The sequence below is a fragment of the Schistocerca gregaria genome, chromosome 2 (genome assembly GCF_023897955.1).
Source record: "Schistocerca gregaria isolate iqSchGreg1 chromosome 2, iqSchGreg1.2, whole genome shotgun sequence".
Taxonomy (NCBI): Eukaryota; Metazoa; Arthropoda; class Insecta; order Orthoptera; family Acrididae; genus Schistocerca; species Schistocerca gregaria.
In genome coordinates this window covers 16316518-16337331 of record NC_064921.1, presented here as the reverse complement: position 1 = coordinate 16337331, position 20814 = coordinate 16316518, and positions in this window count along the sequence as shown.

Genomic DNA, 20814 nt, shown 5'->3' with positions numbered 1-20814 from the left:
GGCACTCACACAACATCGCTCCCTCCTGGCGAATGTTCTGCCGCGGCAGCGGCCAACTCCAGACAGCCTGCGACTGTTGATGTCCAAGAGAGAGCCGAGAATAAACGACCTCACAGTCACCAATGTTTCCTTCGATCATTAAATTAATTTCTTTATTGTAAATCCAGTTGCATCTTCTTTTTCTGTTCTTCGAAGCTTAAACACTTGTGCCTCCTCCGCCTTCACTTCTCTCTGCCGCCTGCTTCTGAGTCTTCCTATGTCCCTTTTTACTCTTGGTGCGTACAGCATGGCCAGCCGTCGGATTCTCTCTGCACTAATTCTTTCCAGGTGATGTGTTCTTTATGTCTTATATTGTTCAATCTTTTCATTAATATTACAAGTATCTCATTCATTCCTAACATCTTCATGACTTATGCGGCCTTCCCTGGTAACACCTCTAACTTTCCTAAGAAATCTGCTGCTTGTAGTTCCCCTTTATCACTTTGTTTAGAGTTCCATTACTCACTTCCATGTAGCAATATCGGTGTAGCCATGATTTTATGAATTTTTAGTTTTGTTTTCTTTGGTATTTTGTTCTGGAATGTTTTATTTATCATGCTGAATATAGAATTAACATTTATTAATCTTAATATTCTATTCTATGTCCTTGTCACAACTAACGCCTCATCTTAAAAAATTAATGTTGGAGACATGCTCAAGTGGTGTATTATCTATAAGTATTTTTGAGCGTGTAGGGTATATCCCAAGATGTGCCATGATCTTATTCTTTGTTGGCATTCGAAGCTTATATTCTACTTCCTCTAATTGATGTAATTTTTAGACTGCTTTCTGCATATCATCTTCACTTTCTTCCAAAATAGTAACATCATCTGTGCAATTAAGGATATTAACATATTTACTTCCATTAATCTGTATACGTGGACTCACCTCCTGTCTCCAGTTTTTAATCAAATCATTTATTTATACATGAAAAAAGGTTAGGCAACAGACTTGTTACACTCCATTATTCGTACTGATGTCTTCAGTTTTATTATTACTGCCTTTTATTGTTATTTTTGTGTCCACGTACAAGCTTTTTAATAGATTCAGTAAGATTTGTAAGACACCCAGCTTTAATCATTATGCCCCATAGATTCTTTCTGTACACAATGTCAAAAGCTTTTCCGTATGTGTGTCTAAACTGAATTCTCGTCGATTGCCTAAAATTATTTTTATGGTAAATATATTATCACTGCAAGAACGACCTTTCCGGAATATACATTGTTCTTTTAATAGCAGAGTCCCTGCTAACGGTTCTTAAACGATTATTCATTATTTTTGAAAATATTTTACAGGTTGAGTCTAGGAGGCTAATTCTGCTATCATTTCAAGTTGTTTCTTTAACGGCGTTTAAAAATTAATATCAGTTCTAATACTGTCCAAGTGTCTGGGATTTTACTCCAGTGCAAGCATTCATTAAATAAATACAATAATGTAAAATCACAAAAGGGAGGATCATATTTTAAAAGTTACGTGTTAATTCCATCTGGTCCATATGCTTTTCTGTTTTTTGTACTACCTAAAACTACTTGAAGTTCTTCTGTTGTGACTAAATCCACAGTACTGCGATGTGATGTGGTCCCCTACCCCTCCTTCAGCCCTGCATCTTTTGTTTGCCACAATTTTTTTATAAAATTATTTCCACTTACCTTCACAAATTACATTTAGCTCTGAGTATATTTCTCTGTTCTGTTTAAGTGTTTCATTAATTTATAGGCAAAAGTTTGTCTTCCGTTTATATGTTGTTCTTTGATCCTATGATTCTTGATGTGCTAGCCACAGTTATTTGTTTGGCGCGGTTCCGATTTCGCTTATACTCCTCTCCAGTTTGTGGTGTTTTATTCTGCAGGAATTTTTTGTGAACTATCTGTTTCTTCGACGGTCTTTGCGATACACAACGCGTCATATGCGGCTGTTTCTATGAATTCTTTAGTATTTTGCCATTCTTTCATTGTATCCTGAACAGTTGGAATGTCCAGTAGATATTCCCAATACTTTTTTGTACCAGAAGGTACACCTTAAACACGTCCTCAAGCTTTGTTTGTCTTCTTGTCCTAAGTTTCTTCTACTTAGCTGTCATTGCCTTGTTGCGATAACTAAACAGTGATCGGAAAAGATATCGTTTCCTCAGTACACATGTACCCCTTGAATCTGATTATATATCCTGTCGTTGCAGATCTATAAACCCTACCACTCTATATAAACTTATGTATCTCTTTTTTCCTAAATATTGTGTTAGTCATCTTAATCTGGTTGAAGGTTGCAAACTAAGTTCTTCACCGTTTTCATTGATATGTTGTTCTCCGAATGTACCTACAACTCCGGAGAAAAGTATGTTGCCTACTCTATCATTTCAGTCTTCACAGATGAGAACCTGATATCTCTTATTTAGGACCGTTTGCAGTTCGTCATAGAGCAAATGTGTTTCTGGTCCCTTCCCTTCTTCAGGTGCATACACACCTACATAGAACAAATATCCTCTGTCAGTTTTAAATTTGTCTGTGGCAATTCTTTCGTTGACAAAGGAAGATACTGTAATTTTGGTTTTCCGTTTGTTCTTTACTAACAAGGAGACGGCACGACCGTGGGATAGGGGTTTTGTCCGCAATTTTGTGTGGTGAAAGAGGACGCCTAACATCTCAGGTGGTTAAAATATTAGGACGCGCTACTCGGAAAATCCCGAGAAAAATCGATCCAAAGTTTCTTAGGTGACTTATGAGTATAAAATGTTAGTCCATGGCCGAGCCGCCGTCTGGGCTACGTGGTTAGTGCTCGCGCCCTTCCGCCAGAGGTCTCGGGTTCGATTCCTCCTCCGGCAGTTTTTTTTCCTTCTGTTGATTGCAAAATTGCAGCGCATTGTTACAGGAGAATCGTGAAATTAATTCCCGGGAAGATTGTATAAAAATTCATTCTATAATTCACCATCAATTATCGTCACCAATATTCCGAGACATTTAATATTCCTGGGTTGCCTGAAAATTGTCAGAAACTATAAACATTTTCGTAAATGTTAATGGGGCATGTTTTTGTACAGATTTATTGCAAACGCCCTGTGGTTGTAAAAAATCAGCTTTTATATGTTGCGCAAGATGTCGCAAAAACTATTGCTTTGTTTGTTTTTACGATAATTAACACTGCGGTTCTTGTTTATAATGATTATATGTCTAAAAGTTGAAAGTTTCCCAATCGACTTTGTTATTCTGATTAAAAAGGCAATGTTTCTCCTCATATACTTTACAATGAAAAATGGAAAACCCACCGCCATGAATTTTGTTGTTGGACAAAAAGAAAATAATTTTTATTCAATAATGTAACTAATTTGTTAAAGATAATGTAGGTTTGGGAAAGTTTCTGAATAATTGGTGGAATAACCAAAGAAAATGAAACAATAAAAGGTACCAGAGGAGGAATCGAACACAAAACCTATGGCGTAAGAATCCGAGCCCTCAACATCTTTTTTTTTTTTTTTGGGAGCATGAAGGAAGGGTAAACAAACAATCTTTATTCTACAATTGTGCTGTCCTATGGATAAGGAAAGTATCGAGACAGCAAAAACAATTTGGAAACCATAAAATCAACGTCAAGGCCGCCCTCTTTTCTTTTCTTTTTTTGGATAAAGCAAATGACAATCCTAGTCACGGGCGGGAGTGAAAATGAAGTTATCATCTGCATCGCAATCCCTGCAGCATGCGGCGTCGCATCATAAATCTGGCAGAAAGCCATACAATCCTGACCATTTCTGCCATTGTGGGCGGCATGTATTTCTCCTGCGTCGACCATTCGAAGGACCATTATCTGAGGCGGTTTCGGAACACCTATGCCAGACGGCGGCTCAGCAGTGTCCTAACATTTTATACACATAAGGCACCTAAGAAGCTTTGGATCGATTTTTTCCCGGGATTTTCCGGGTAGTGCATCCTAATATTTTAACCACGTGAGGTGTAAGGGGTCGTCTTTCACCACACAAAATTGTGGACAAATTCCCTACCCCGCGGTCGTGCCGTCTCCTTGTAAGATTGCCACCCCACATTTCGCTCATATATTCTGAGGTACTCCACTTTATATCACCGTATAGTAATCAATATCTATTGTGGTTTTCAACTCCTTTTTTGTTTCTGTTAAAATAGCTATGTGAATGTGTTTATCTTTTAATTTGTGGTCTACCTCCATTTCTTTGTTTCCAATCCCTCTTAGGTTCCATGTAGCTGTTTTCATCTAAACTGTGATATCTAATCGTTTATCATTGACTTGCATAGGTCGTCTCCATGATCAATCCTATTTCGTATGAGTCCGTGATTTTTTAAGAGAGCCAGTATGTGTTAAGTCCCCTGGCAGCGTTACGAGCGCTTCGTGATGGGGCTGCCACTTCACAGCTTCCAAGACGGCAGGGTAGCATTTCGGATTAACATTCCTAGGCAGGCGCGATTCCAAGATTTCGAGCTCTGCCTGCCCTGAAGCTGTTGATTAATCTTATGAAAGCGCGAATTACTGTTTCCATTTTAGACTCCGAGTCTTGGTACATTCTTTCAGTCGATCATTGTAACGTAGCTTTGTAATGTTTTGACCACGTCATTAATATTTTCTTTCATACTTCGTTGAAAAATGTGACTAAATTATTTTCTTTCTGAATATAAGAGAGTTGATAAATACGTTTCGTAAAAGTTATTTGTAAATAATAACTTATTTCTCAACACGATATCGAATGATTTATGCATTTAGTGCAACAAATAATAATTTTTGATTTGTTCGGAAAGAATATTTGATCATTACACCTTATAATACTAAAACTATACAAGTTTTCACCACAGGTACAGCATTAAGCGAATTTGTTGAGGCTACTTAAACAAAATCACGTTTCCTAACATTTTATACACATAAGGCACCTAAGAAGCTTTGGATCGATTTTTTCCCGTGGCATAGAGTGTGTGGAACAGCCTGGGTGAGGAACTATTTCGATACCCATTTCGCGCATGTTTTTCTTTCACATTTGTCAATATATAGTGAGCTCGTGTATAATTGTGATGGAAGAGAAAATTATCGATCACTTCTGCTTTAACTCGCTACGAAGACTGTCCAGTAATTTTATATAATGAGAGATGGCCACCACTGTTGTCTTTTCCCAACAGTGTTGATCCCCAAAAGCACACCACATCGCATTTTCCAAAGATAAATCTCTTTCCGTTTTCTTCAGTGTACTTGTTCCTTCATTAAACCAACGTTTCTTTTTTTTGTAATTCTGACTTCTGTTTGTAACGGTGGATCCAAATATCATATTCAGTTGCACTGCTGTTTATGTTTAAACTTAGATTCTACACGATTTTGAAATCCCTTCCTTGAACGCTTTTACACTGGAGTGAACAAAAGTGTCATTCATTGTATTCAGGGTGGAGAAAAATTGTACCACGAAATTTTAACCCTGAATAGCTGATGCCAGAAGGAAACAAATTTACTAATGTTGTGTAGGCCGACATCGCTCAATTATTGGACTACGGAAACTTGGCGCCAAGCGTTCTGATTGGCCACCAGATTTCCCTGTTGCCGGCGCTCTGGACAACGCATGACAGTGAATGCTTTGCCTGCCGGAGATCGCGATGTATCCAAGGCGGTCCGCACGCTCGGTGGTAGCGCGCCAGCCTTCCACTATGGAGGCGTAGGGGCAAATCCGCCAGGGTCCCGACACATCCATTGTAGTTTCATGGTAAGACGTACCGGGAACAGTCCCGTCAACAGCTGTTAGTTCGCGTACAGAAAGTCTTTTACACATTGTGTCGGCCCTGAAAAGGGCCTTTCTTGTAGCTAGGACATTGTTAACTTAAAGCAGGTGCTCGAACTGCCGACCCTCTGACGCGACACTAGCTTGGTAACGTCGAACCGTGTTTTGACGAACTCTTTCAAAGTTTCCTGGCATTGCCCTGATGTGATTGGCGGCATGTTGAATGCGATCCATTAATTTCTCTTTGTTTGTAGGTGGTTCGCGACTTGAAGGGTGAACTAGAAACTCGAATAATTCTCATAGGAAAAAGTCCTATGGCGTGAGGTCTGGTATTCCTGGGGTCCATGTCCAACGAGCACCTCTGCCAATTATCCGGCCGTCGAAGAGTTCATTTAAATGTCCGCGCACAGCACGACTGTTACGTGCGGACGCCCCATCATGCTGCAACCACATGCATAGTCGTATGTCCAGGAGAACATCTTCCATCAGGTAGGGTAGAGTTTCTTGAAAAAAGTGAAGGTAATTTGCCCCGGTAAGTCGAGCAGGTAGGTAGACTGGCACAATCATATAGTCATTCACAATGCCTGCCCAAATGTTGACCGAAAACCGTTCCAGGTGTCCGTGGGCGTACGTCACATGAGGATTTCCTTTTGTCCAGTAATGAGCGTTTCGAGTGTTGTAAAGTCCATTCCGATGGAAGGTGCACTCGTCGGCAAACAACATAATAGCGGGAAGTCGGGATCTCGTGCAACCTGTCGCAAAACCCACCGGCAAAATACTAGCCTGTGTTCACAGTCCGCCACAGGATATAGATCACGGACAGGGTGGCCGTCATCGCTCAAAACCTCCCAGACTAACCGATGAGTGACCTCCATGTCGTGTCCAGCCGTTCGAGTACTTGTCGTAGGTGCTTCCTCGAAGCGCTCGAGAACAGTCTTTCCAAATGCTGCGTCCCGTTGTGTTGGAGGTCTCCCAGCATCACCATGATATCCCGCTATCGAGCCTTTTTCGCCAAGTCGCCGGTCAATTGCTTTAAAAGTTTGCGGGTTGGATGGCGTCTTGCTGGGTACCGTTCCTCGTACAACCATCGAGCTTCGTGCGCATTATCGTCGGCTAGTCCATAAACAAACAGCAAGACCTATTCGACACGTGTGCTTATCATGTTGGGGCAGTGACGGGGCGAGGGACGTTTGTATGTGTGAACCGACAACCATAGCACGGCCCGTCAACCGACGAACAGCAACAGGGCAATCCCACGGCCAATTGGAGCGCGTGGCGCCAAGTTTCCGTAGTTTAAAAATGGTGCATTGTCGACCTACACAACATTAGTAATTTTGGTACCTATTCGCATCAGCTATGCATAGCTAAAATATCGTCACACAAGTTGTCTCCGCCCTGTGTATGGCGTCTTCGTACGTAATATTTCACTCAGGTATTATGCAACCGCCGGCCGCGGTGGTATCGAGGTTCTAGGCTCGCAGTCCGGAACCGTGCGACTGCTACGGTCGCAGTTTCAAATCCTGCCTCGGGCATGGATGTGTGTGATGGCCTTAGGTTAGTTAGGTTTAAGTAGTTCTAAGTTCTAGGGGACTGATGACCACAGCAGTTGAGTCCCATAGTGCTCAGAGCCATTTGAACCATTTTTTTATTATGCAACCATAAGGGACGATATTCAATACCTTATTCCACAGCTTTTACGAACTAATAATCTGTAAACATAAAAGAGTAGACTAGTCAATCGGATATCTTTTAAAAGGCCAAGTCTAAAGTACTCGTAAGAAAATGAATAATAATGCAACCGTCTTGAAACGGTTGTGTTGTTACAATGTAAAGTATGGAACCCTGCGCAGACAGTCAGTTAATGCTATTTAAGAAACGTGCAGTCATTCAATTCCTCACTACAAAAGGTGTCACCCGAAAGGAGCTGCCGGCCGGGGTGGCCAAGCGGTTAAAGGCGCTACAGCGTAGAACCGCGCGACCGCTACGGTCGCAGGTTCGAATCCTGCTTCGGGCATGGATGTGTTTGATGGCCCTAGGTTAGTTAGGTTTAAGTAGTTCTAAGTTCTAGGGGACTGATGACCTCAGAAATTAAGTCCCATAGTGCTCAGAGCCATTTGAACCAACCAAAGGAGATTCATCAGAGTATGAAAGCAGTTGATGTTGATTGTGTTGATGTGAGTACTGTGCGTCGTTGGGCGAGTACGTTTAAAGATGTTGAGGGCGGGAACACCTGTCCCTCATGACAAACAAAGAGCTGGACGTCCTGTGACAGCTACCACCGAGTTTCACAAGCAAAGTGTTGACAGACTGATTCAGGACGATCGTCGTATCACTCAGAGCGAAACTGCAACCACAATCGGCATTTCACAAGAAGGTTGTGGGTCACATTATTGCTTTGCTTGGTAAACCGCACACTTCACGTGCCACCACAGCAGAACTTCAGAGACTGAATCTCACCACCGTACAGCATCCTCCATACAGTCCAGATCTAGCACCGTCTGACTTCCATCTGTTCCCGATAATGAAAGACGATCTACGGGGACATCATTATGCTGCTGATGAAGACGTTGAGAGAACTATGAGACTGTGGTTGCGAAACAGAGTGGCGACTTCTCCCGTGACGGATTCATAAAAATTGTTCATCGTTCGCAGAGATATATCCAATTGGCTGGTGATTATGCAGAGAAGTAAATACTCGTAATTAAAGATCACATTCTAAGGATTATTTCTGCATTCGATTTCTTAAAATGTTCCCATCCAAACTCAATTAACTAAGGTGGAGGCATTACTTTTCATTCAACCCTCGTCCGATAACTTAAGATAAATGCGTACCATCAACTTCGCGTTGCGTCTGTTTGAAAATCTGGATGAAACCTTTACTAGAATCATGATTTCCAACATTCAAGTCGCCCAGTAAAAGTTTCTGGAATGTACGATTAATCGTCAGATGTGGTTTCGATATTACAAGTTGCATGATGATATTTTTTGCAGACACGGAAAACATAAATGAAAGCAGCATTTATTACATGGAATGAATGCAGAATTGCCGAAAGGACAAGGAATCTACATCTACGTGGATACTCTGAAAATCACACTTAAGTGTCTCGCAGACGGTTCATCGAAACACCTTCACAATATTTCTCTATTATTTCACTATACCTTTCCATGAGAGTTCTGATTTTTTTCTTATTTTATTATGATTTTCGTTTTTCCGGAAGCCGGAATCAACAAAATATTTTCGCATTGGGAGGAAAAAGTTGGTGATTAAAATTTCGTGAGATAATCCCGCCGCATCGAGAGACGCCTTTGTTCTAGTGATGCCCAACAAAAATACTCTCTCATGTCCGTGAGAGTCTCCTCCATTTATTGATAATACAAAACGTGCTGCTCTTCTTTGAACTTTCTCGATGTGCTCCGTTAATCCTATCTGGCAAGGTTTACACCCCGTGCAGCATTACGCCAAGAGAGGACGGACAACCGTAGTGTAGGCAAACTTTTTAGTAGATCTGTTGCATCTTCTAAGTGTTCTGCCAAAAAATTACAGTCGTTGGTTCGCCTTCGCCACAATATTTTCTGTGTTCTTTCCAACATAAGTAGTTCGTAATCTAGAAATACGGAATCAAGTTGAAATCCCTTGTCAAAAGCACTGAAACCTTCGTGTGAGCACAGAGTTTGTAAGGAAAAACGAAGCTCGTTGACTTTTTGAAAAATTTCGCTTTCTTCAGACAATTTTGATGCAAACCATATGCAATGCAACGTTTTCGTAAATACTGGTGCCGCAATTTGGCGATCTAAAAGTGAATGTACCGGGTGATCAAAAAGTCAGTATAATTTGAAACTGAATAAATAACAGAATAATGTAGATAGAGAGATACAAATTGACACACATGCTTGGAATGACATGGGGTTTTATTAGAACAAAAAAAAAAAAAAAATACAAAAGTTCAAAAAATGTCCGAAAAATGGCGCTTATCTTATTAGAATAGCAATAATTAGCATAACAAAGTAAGACAAAGCAAACATGATGTTCTTCACAGGAAATGCTCAATATTTTCACCATCATTCCTTAACAATAGCTGTAGTCGAGGAATAATGTTGTGAACAGCACTGTAAAGCATGTCCGGAGTTATAGTGAGGCATTGGCGTCGGATGTTGTCTTTCAGCATCCGTAGAGATGTCTGTCGATCACGATATAATTGTGACTTGAAGTAACGCCAAAGCCAATAATCGCACGGACTGAGGTCTGGGGACCTGGGAGGCCAAGCGTGACGAAAGTGGCGGCTGAGCACACGATGATCACCAAACGACACGCGCTAGACATCTTTTACGCGTCTAGCAATATGGGGTGGAGCGCCATCCTGCATAAACATCGTACGTTCCAGCAGGTGTTTATCAGCCAGGCTGGGGATGATGCGATTATGTAACATATCGGCGTACCTCTCACCCGTCACAGTAGCACTTAAAAAACCATAATCACGCATTTCCTCGAAGAAAAAAGGCCCGATAACGGTAGATGTGGTAAATCCAACCCATAACTTGACTTTATCGTCGTGCAGCGGAGTTTCCACGACAGTTCTAGGATTTTCGGTAGCCCAAATTCTGATGCCAATGGATTTTGTACGGATAGCATCGGAGGGTACGCCTCAGTGCCAACCAAACAGTAGTGTATGGAATGCCGGTGCGACGTGCGACTGCACGAACGCTGACTTCCCCGTGCATAGACGAACCCGCTACAGTCTCCATATCTTCCTGAAGTGTCTCACCAGAATTACGCGTTGTGCTCGGTCGGCCACTACGGGGTCTGTCGTCTAAACAACCTTTGGCTTCGAACTTCGAAATCATTCTCGCCACAGCTGCATTTGTCAACGGACCTTTACCCGTTCGAATCCCCTTCCTATGGCGATAGGATAGTAACGCTGAACTAGCAAATTCTTCATTCTGATAATACAGCTTCAATAAAAGCGCCTTTTCAGGTAACGTCAACACGCTGTGGCTGCTGGCGCATCTGATTCTCTCTCTGTCTGTCTCTCTCTCTTTTTCTTTCTTTATGGTTATTTTAAAGCCTGTACAACAGGCAGGCTGTCAGCAGCGTTCTATGCTGCTCTTCAGCCATAGGATACACAATGAGAAAAAACAGAAAAATTACACATAGGTTACAGAACGGTGGGCAAGAAAGCAGTTGACATAAAAAACACGGAGCCGTTCACACTCGACGTTAAACCACACTTGAAACCGTTGACACGACGCACAAACACTGAAGATGGCGATGGCACAGGTGAACGATGGAGGGCGACGGTGAACACGGAACACTAAACACGACGGCACACACGAGACACTGATGGCGATGATCTCCGGCACGGGAAAGTCCACATAGCGTGTGCGAGTCCGGGGACCTGCCAAGAGGGGAAAAAGGGTGGGGGGGTGGGGGTGGAGAGGGGAGAACAAAGACGCCACTGGCTGAGGAGATGGGAGGAGGAGTAGAGAGACAGGGGAGGGGAAGCCTGGGGGAGGAGTGGGGAGAAAGGGAGGAGGGAGGGAGGGTGCCCAAAGGAACAGACACAGGAAGAGGTAAGGAGGATCAAAGTTGGTAGGAGGGGTATATGGAGGGGAGGAGGACATCATCAGGGAGGGGGAGCTGGCGGAAGCCACCTTGGGAGAGGGTAAGGAGGGTGGAGAGATGGAGACCGGGTGGGACGTGGGAATACAGACGCGGCAGCGGGCGGGGGCGGGATAGGATGGGCGAGACAAGCGGGTGAGGAGGATCGAGTTTGCGGGAGGTGTACAGGATCCGTACCCTCTCAAGGAAAAGGAGAAGGTGGGGGAATGGAATGAGATCGAAGAGGATCCGCGTGGAGGAGGGGAGACGGATGCGATAGGCGAGGCGGAGAGCATGGCGTTCAAGGATTTGGAGGGATTTGTAAAAGGGAGGAGAGGGGGAGATCCAGGCCGGATGAGCGTAACAAAGGATAGGGCGGATGAGGGATTTATAGGTGTGGAGTATGGTGGAGGGGTCCGGACCCCGCGTACGGCAGGAAAGGGGCTTGGGGAGACGGAGTCGGGAGCGTGCCTTGGCTTGGGTTGTCCGGAGATGTGGGGTCCAGGAGAGTCGACGGTCGAGGGTGACGCCAAGGTACTTGAGGGTGGGGGTGAGGGCGATAGGACGGCCATAGACGGCGAGATAGAAATCAAGGAGGCGGAAGGAAGGGTTGGTTTTGCCTACAATGATCACCTGGGTTTTGGAGGGATGATTCTCTCTCTCATTACAGCTCCTTTTATACAAGATTGTCATGCACAGCCACTGATGTTTAGCTGTCCAGCGCCATCTGTCGGACATTTTGTGAACTTTTTTTTGTTCTAATAAAACCCCATGTCATTCCAAGCACGTGTGTCAATTTTTACCTATCTATCTACGTTATTTCACGGTTTATTAAGTTTTCAAATTTATACTGGCTTTTTGATCACCCGGTATATTAATAGCATTTTCACGAGAAGCAACTTGACGTCTTTGTCAATCAAATACGAACAAGTCTGAAAGCGCTCTATAAAGATTTTAACTTGCTTGTAGAAATAAAAGTCGCACAATATTTGTTGTGATAATAAAAATTAGTAAACAGTGAAGCAATATTGGAAAATTATTATAAGTTCTTAAAAATACAAAATAAAAATACAAAAGAGAGTTCCTTGCGGTTGTGACTGTTTACGTTAATTTTAAACATAAATACCGGGCGGTATTTCCAAGGCCCCCCGCTGCTAGTCACCGGCCAGTGGTGCCTGACGGCACGGATTGCTGCAGATGCTAGAATTACTCACTGTCAGATGGCGGGTGCGGATGTTGAGGGGTAACAGTGTCCTTGGTGGACAATGCGGCGATCCTCCTCTGTGGTTGTCATACGTCGTCGATGTTGAGAGCGCCTGTCTTGTCGTTCCGTGCAGTGAAACACCGGGCCGCTGCCACTGTCACATGCGGATGCCTCGTGAATCTGCCAGCCAAATGGAGACCCACTGTGAGGTCCCTTTGAAACTTCGTCAGGTGCTGATAACGGTGTCTCACACGTGTACGCAGCATCTCCGTGTGTGCCACAGTGTACAATCAACATCAAACGCTGTTCACACTCCCTACACACACTACCACGCTTGAAAAAGACACTGACCAAGCGCAACAATTAAGGGACTCTGATCATTTACGTACCCGCAGATTTTGAGTAGGTGTACGAAGTTACACCACCATTCGACTATATCTCCTGGGTGCCTTTTTTTTTTTTTTGCAATGGACAGTGAGGTGCGATTATAGCCAAGTAACGGCCGACAATGTAGCGATTATTCTCATTATAATTTTGAATTGTGTTTATACTGGTTGCTCGTGAGGGGGAAAATTAGATATTAGTGTTTTATTAATGATCTCATTCATAAGCAGCCATATCACAGTCATCACAGTCGCACAAGAAACTTATAATTAAGCTTTACTTGTTTAACCAGAATCGGACGATGACTCTCCTTGTCTTTAGTCTCGATGATTGGAAGCACTCATAGAATAGTAATAGTGCTGTACTACTTTGCGCATCGATTCTGCGTCAAGTAGGAAACGTAATTCACTCATAGAATTGTGCAGGGATAATTAGTAGAATATAAAGAGATATTACATCATGTATATAAGTTTTACGTTTATAGTCGTCGAATTGACTTTGATTTCTGCAAAATAAATTACAAGGCCTATTTTTCTTTTCAAAATCCGATCGGTAGTGGAATTAAAACGACAATGACAACCCAATGAAGCTTTGGGCAGATCCGTAGCGCAGTGTCTCTAGTAATCCCGTCGACCGCGTCATGTCTCATGCCAGGTGTGAAAGGCGTGCTGTCATTCGATTTCTTCATGGTGAGGAGTACGGTCCGCTTTCATGCAGCCCATGTAAGATAACTGTCATTCGTGACACCAAAGGGCGGCATTAGCGCAGGAACACTGAAGCGAGACGAACACTTCCATGTTGCCGGCGGCCAGGAAAGGAAGTGAGTGTCAACCGATAAAATTCTCCAGCAAGTGGTTAAGGCTATTTTAGAAAATCATCTGCAAAGCGCAGTTGTGAAGAAGAGGTTGACATTGTAGTCGCCGGACATATCCTTCTTCGTGACAATGTTCGGCTGCCTAGTGCTGCTGCAACAAAGAGGTTTCTGCAACGTTTCAGACGCGAAGTGTCTGATCACCCATCATACAACCCAGACCTGACTCCCTCTGATTTTGACTTTGCTGATATGAACCGCTGACTATGAAGCCAGCATTTCGGCACAGACAACGAGCTGCAGACCATCATAGAGAATTACCGGGAAGTACAGGCGGCCGCCTTCTACGACGAGGGAAACTGGAGCGGCGAGTATGTAGAGAAGTAGCTGGAAGGCGCATCTAAACGTTGCAGATTGAAACATTTTTGAACTTCTTTGTGGTTTCTATTTTGTGACTGATCCGACTTTGAAGACAAACAGAAGGCAATCGCACACTCTTTTCCCTGTGGCATTAGAGAACATCTTCAGAAAGGATTTCAGTAACATAACATGTGTAGAATTTGATCAGTAAGTAACAAGACAGCAGCGTCGCCAACCAGTGAACTGCCATCAGGATAGACGGTCGCAAAAACTTGTGCCTTCACTGTACGAAGTATAACCAAACTGTGTCTTCGCCTGTCCGCTTGTATCTCCTCCGTCTGTGATCTGGTGTTGTAGTGATCATACAACATGCTCGTGAAGCTATTCAACGTAAGCGAGAATGGAAAAAGTTAATGTGATATTCGTTTATAGCGGATGTCTCTAAAATACAGGGAGGGAAAAATAGATGTGGCTCGGAGACAGAAGTTCAGGATACAAAGAAACACAGCAGAAGAAACGAAATACAGTACTAATCTGACTGTAGCAGATGTAGAAAGTGACCACCAGTCATCTCTTCGCACTTCTGGACCCAGGTCAGCAAGTTGCTGACGGCGGATCGAAAGTGGACTGCTGGAATTGCTTCAATCTCATCCGAAATATTTTGCTGCAGTTCTTGAAGACTACGAGTGTTTCTGCCATACATCTTAGACTTGGGCGGCCCCCCACGCAATGCAATCGCAGACTGACAGGTCAGGTGACCTGCGTGGCGAGCAAGCGCCGCGACCAGACTGATATTACTAACAACTCTTCAGGCGTGAAGAGTGGTAAATGTTCTTCAAGGTTCGGCCGGTTGAATGGGCTCTAACTCCATCGAGTTGGAAGTAACCGTAGGTCTTTTCCTCCGCCTTTAATGCTGCCACAAATTCACGCCCAATTTTATTGACTCGTCGGGGTCACTTTTATTTGTCCATCCCGTAATAGAACAGCGTTGCGATTTTATTCTGAGAAGAAACATGGTTGTATCAAGCCTTCAAGATCTGTCTTTGTAAACATGTTTTAAAAAAAAAAAAGGTACTGGAGGAGTGAAGAATGAAATGTGCTAATAAAGAACTACAGCAACTGATGAGGGAAATGCAGAGCTACCATACAGTCAACATGTTACTACGAGGCAGCTTGAACGTGCACCGAGGATCGCGCAAAGAAGTGTTCCGCGAGTATTGCACTGTCCGGCCACATTAACGTGACTACCGCGCAGAAGCTGGAAAGCCACCTTTGGCAGCGCGGATCGCTGTGCGACGTGCAGGAAGAGAGTCACTGAGGTTCTGGAAGGTACCTGAAGGGATGTGCAGCCGTTCCTACTCTAGTGCCGTGGCCAGCTTCGCAAGGTTTCTCGGTTCAAGATCGATGGCGCAAACAATCCGACCGAGGTGGTCCTACAGATTCTCGTTTACGTTCCAATTCTCTTTAAATGCTCTTCGAACCATACATGTACACTGTGCACTTTGTGACACGTTGCATTATCAACATACCGAGGAAACAAACTGAATTCAGAGGTAATGATGGTCCGCAAGCATTGATGCACACTTCTATTGATCCACTGTGCTTTCCAGAGTGATGAGATCCCCCAGACCATAATGCTCCCGCCTATGGTTCGGCACTTCCGACGATTATTCGCAGGGTGTTTGCTTTCAGACGTACACGCCAGAGATTACCTGTCCTATGGAGCATGAAACGTGATTCATCTGAAGAGGCCATCTGTCGCCACTCACTGGGTGACCAATTGAGGTATTGGCGTGCAAATTCCAGTCTTTGTCGCCAATGAATAGTGGTTAGCACGGATGTACGAACCAGACGGCTGCTGTAGACGTCCATACGCAGCAACGTTCGCTGAATGGTCGTTGAGAAGACGCTGTGTTTGTTTATAGGGGCTTTCAGCTGCTCAACAGTTGCACGTCTGCTCGCCCGCAGCAATATCCGCAGCCCTCGTTCACCCTCTCATATACGGCCCTTTGTGCACCACGGTTTGTCTTGGTGCCGGTTTTGGAGGGCCCATTTTGCCAACCACGGTATACTTTAATCATGGAGGCAGGCAGACCGTTTACAAATTTAGCCGCTTCGTAAATACTTCACCCTTGGTCCAAAAGCCAAGGAACATGCCCTTTTGGACGTCAAATAAATCGCTCCGTTTGCGCATTACAACGACTGCACTCTTTTCTGTCCCTCACTCCCCCAGCACCCTTGTGTACCCTCCAGTGCTAGTTATGCCATCTGCCTCCTGTGAGTGGCTATTGAACGTTGATGCTGAACATAGGCGATTATCACATTAATGTGATTGGACCGTGAACATTTCAACGTATTTCATTCTTCCTTGTCTTCCAAAATCGGATACAGTTCTCCGACCGTTGTCTACGAAAACGTCAGGGTGATACGCCGTTTCTTTGCAAGATTTTACTTTCATATGATGTATCGTTCGCTGGCCATGTGCAAATAAGTCTTCCCATTGTGCACTACTGGTCAGGTGAAAATCGACACCGGCTAAGGGACAATCAACGACCTTGTTCTGTCAATGTGTGGTGGTTTTTTTTTCAACAATCCTGGCCCCTGTTTCTTTTATGGGATTCTAAATAGTCACAAATGTCTACAGATGTCTAACAGATATAATGCCGCAGTTACTGGATGACATCCTATCCCAGTGGGCATAAGGCAATTCATATGGTACCAATATTCAGCACATCGAGAAACGCATAACGACGTACACGCTAACCAGATGCAACACATCTAATCCTTTATCTGTAGAGAAAATTTAAACAGTACGCTGTGAGCACACGACTTCAGGTCGGAGACGGCCATCCGCAAACTCTCCCTCCTGGGGATGGGGAAGTACGCAGTATGTGCAGCAGTACCGTAGTATTATCTTCAACATCAGCTAACACAGAAACTTTGGACTAATTTTAACTTACGCACAGAACTACAGTTTTTGCAATTACCTGACATTGTCAAAAGGACAGCGATCTCTGTATCATTGTAAGAAAAGCTTCCAAAATAGAAGTTTTATTTCCCAGATATCAGTTGATTACTGGTTCCAGTTAAGTTATATTCCCATCTTCAGATGATCGGATACGTGAATCATGGTGTGAGACGCCACCATCTGGTGACTGAAAATATGGAGGTAAACTCATAGAAATCGCCAGATGGCAATGTGCCACACCTAGTGGGATTATATCTAATTCTACATTTATAATCCGCAAGCCACCCAACAGTGTATGGCGGTGGGCACTTTACGTGCCACTGTCATTACCTCACTTTTCTGTTCCAGTCGCGTATGATTCGCGGGAAGAACGGCTGCAGAAAAGCCTCCTTGCACGCTCCAATCTCTCTAATTTTACATTCGTGATCTCATCGGGAGGTATAAGTAGGGGGAAGCAATATATTCGATACATCCAGAAACGCACCGTCTCGAAACCTGGACAGCAAGCTACACTGCGATGCAGAGCGTCTCTCTTGCAGAGTCTGCCATTTGAGTTTTCTAAACATCTTCGTAACGATATCACGGTTACCAAATAACCCTGTGACGAAACGCGCCGCTCTTCTTTGGATCTTCTCTATCTCCTCCGTCAACCCGATCTGGTACGGATCCCACACTGATGAGCAATACTCAAGTATATGTCGAACGAGTGTTTTGTAAGCTACCTCCTTTGTTGATGGACTACATTTTCTAAGGACTCTCCCAATGAATCTCAACCTGGCAACCGCCTTACCAACAATTAATTTTATGTGATCGTTCCACTTCAAATCGTTCCGTACGCATACTCCCAGATATTTTACAGAAGTAACTGCTACCAGTGTTTGTTCTATCATGTAATCATTCAATAAAGGATCCTTCTTTCTATGTATTCGCAGTACATTACATTAGTCTATGTTAAGAGTCAGTTGTCACTCCCTGCTCCAAGTGCCTATCCGCTGCAGATCATCCTGCATTTCGCTACAGTTTTCTAATGCTGCAACTTCTCTGTATACTACAGCATCAGCCTCGAAAATCCGCATTGAACTTCCGACACTATCTACTAGGTCATTTAGGAAAAGCAATGGTCCCATAACACTCCCCTGTGGCACGCCAGAGGTTGCTTTAACGTCTGTAGACGTCTCTCCATTGAGAACAACATGCTGTGTTCTGTTTGCTAAAAACTCTTCAATCCAGCCACACAGCTGGTCTGATATTCCGTAGGCTCTTACTTTGTTTATCAGGCGACAATGCGGAACTGTATCGAACGTCTTCCGGAAGTCAAGGAAAATGGCACTTACCTAGGAGCCTGTATCTAATATTTTCTGGGTCTCATGAACAAATAAAGCGAGTTGGGTCTCACATGATCGCTGTTTCCGGAATCCATGTTGATTCCTACAGAGTAGATTCTGGGTTTCCAGAAATGACATGATACGCGAGTAAAAAACATGTTCTAAAATTCTACAGTAGATCGATGTCAAAGATATAGGCCTATAGTTTTGCGCATCTGCTCGACGACCTTTCTTGAAAACTGGAACTACCTGTGCTCTTTTCCAATCATTTGGAACCTTCCGTTCCTCTAGAGACTTGGGGTACACGGCTGTTAGAATGGGGGGCAAGTTCTTTCGCGTGCTCTGTGTAGAATCGAATTGGTATTCCATCAGGTCCAGTGGACTTTCCTCTGTTGAGTGATTTCAGTTGCTTTTCTATTCCTTGTACACTTATTTCGATGTCATCCAGATTTTCGTTCGTGCGAGGATTTAGAGAAGGAATTGCAGTGCGGTCTTCCTCTGTGAAACAGCTTTGGAAAAAGGAGTTTAGTATTTCAGCTTTACGCGTGTCATCCTCTGTTTCAATGCCATTATCATCGCAGAGTGTCTGGATATGCTGTTTAGATCCACTTACTGATTTAGCGTAAGACCAGAACTTTCTATAATTCATGTATCTGATCATCTGAAGATGGCAATAAAACTTTGCTGAAACTAGTAATTGGCTTCCGTATTAACTGCGATATGAGCAATAAAACTTCTGTTTTGGAAGCTTTTCTACACACGTAGTTTTTATTTTTATAATAACTACCCGATTTCACTAAGGTATCTCTTCCGTATGCATAGATATACGAGCTTATCAAAATTGACGATCTTCCCTTCACGGGGAGCCACATTCATACAGAATTTTCAAAAGAAATTTCCGTCAGTTGACTGTTAATAGTTCATTTTCTGTACACACTCATGACTTCGGCTTTGTAGCCATTGTCAGATGCGTGGTAAAACGTTAACAGTTCACACATGTCTTAACATTTCAGCAAGCATTTGAGAATGGCTACAAAGCCGAAATAATGAGTGGGTACAGTAAATGAACTATTAGCTGTCAGATGACGAAAATTTCTTTCAGAATATTATTCAGACTTGTTGGAATGGGAGGTAAATAGCCCCTCGCAAACCACGTCAAAAATTACATACAATGTCAGGTGATCTTTGAGAGTAATGTTGGAATGCGAGAGCCATACAACCTTGCGGCGAATCCATCCTGGAGACAGTTCACTCTTAAGAAGAGATCTTACAAGCAGGCGCTATTGTGTCCTATTGAGAAATGAAATAATCAGCTAGTTCTCGTGATTGTGAAAAACCCAGATCTCCATCATAGCCTGAGACGTCATTCCCGAAAGTGTCTTTTCCACAGAAGAGAACGGGCCTTAACCATTTTTTGCGCGACGGTTCAAGACACTCATAGCTTTTGGTAGTCTCGTTCGTGTTCGGCTGTGGAACATGGCTGCTGTGTTTCTTTTATTCCTACGTTATGGTAGTTCACTTTATCACTTAAATGAAACGTAACCTCATGAGTGAACACTATACATGACAATAAGCTGTCATATTTCATCATGCTGATTATGAATTTACAGTACTCTAAACGCTGTTTTTACTCGACTGGCATGATTAGGTAGATCAGGAGGAAAATGTAATTGAATGGGCTATCCACCTTGAATGAGCACACAGGAGCGTCCTGGGGACTTCCACTTACATCCCCAACGGGTGTTCCGGTCCTGTGGCTGAGCGGTTCTAGGAGCTTCAGTCCGCAACCGCACTGCTGCCACGGTCGCAGGTCAGAATCTTGCCTCGGGCATGGATGTGTGTGATGTCCTTAGGTTAGTTAGGTTTAGGTAGTTCTAAGTCTAGGGGACTGATGACCTCAGATGTTAAGTCCCATAGCGCTTAGAGCCATTTGAAACTTGAAACAAACCGGTGTCTTGAAATCCAATGGGGCCTCTGTCGATTGAGTTGAACCGAATGAGGTGCAGTGCCGCATTCTCCACGAAAATGTCGCCTCACAGTTGTAACTAAACTGTACCTGTTGAAATGGAGGACGTATGCCTTCTATAGCTGTGATATATATATATATATATATATATATATATATATCCATCTAGATTCGACACTGTCATGAGAACGTTTTTCCGTGAGCAGTCGTGTAACATATCTAAAATCATAACGAAAGACCCATTTGATCAGAATATTTAATCGATGCCGAGTGATGTAATAAATAACAGCAATAGTAGTTGTCGGTATATGACAGATGCAACCTTACTCTTCATTTACTCTTTGTTCGCAATTGCAAGCCTTATGAAAATGAGAAGGCGTTCAAAGCTGATCTGGGATGTTGCAGAAGCGCCAAGACTGCCAAGTAGTAAAGTAGGCCAACACCCTTG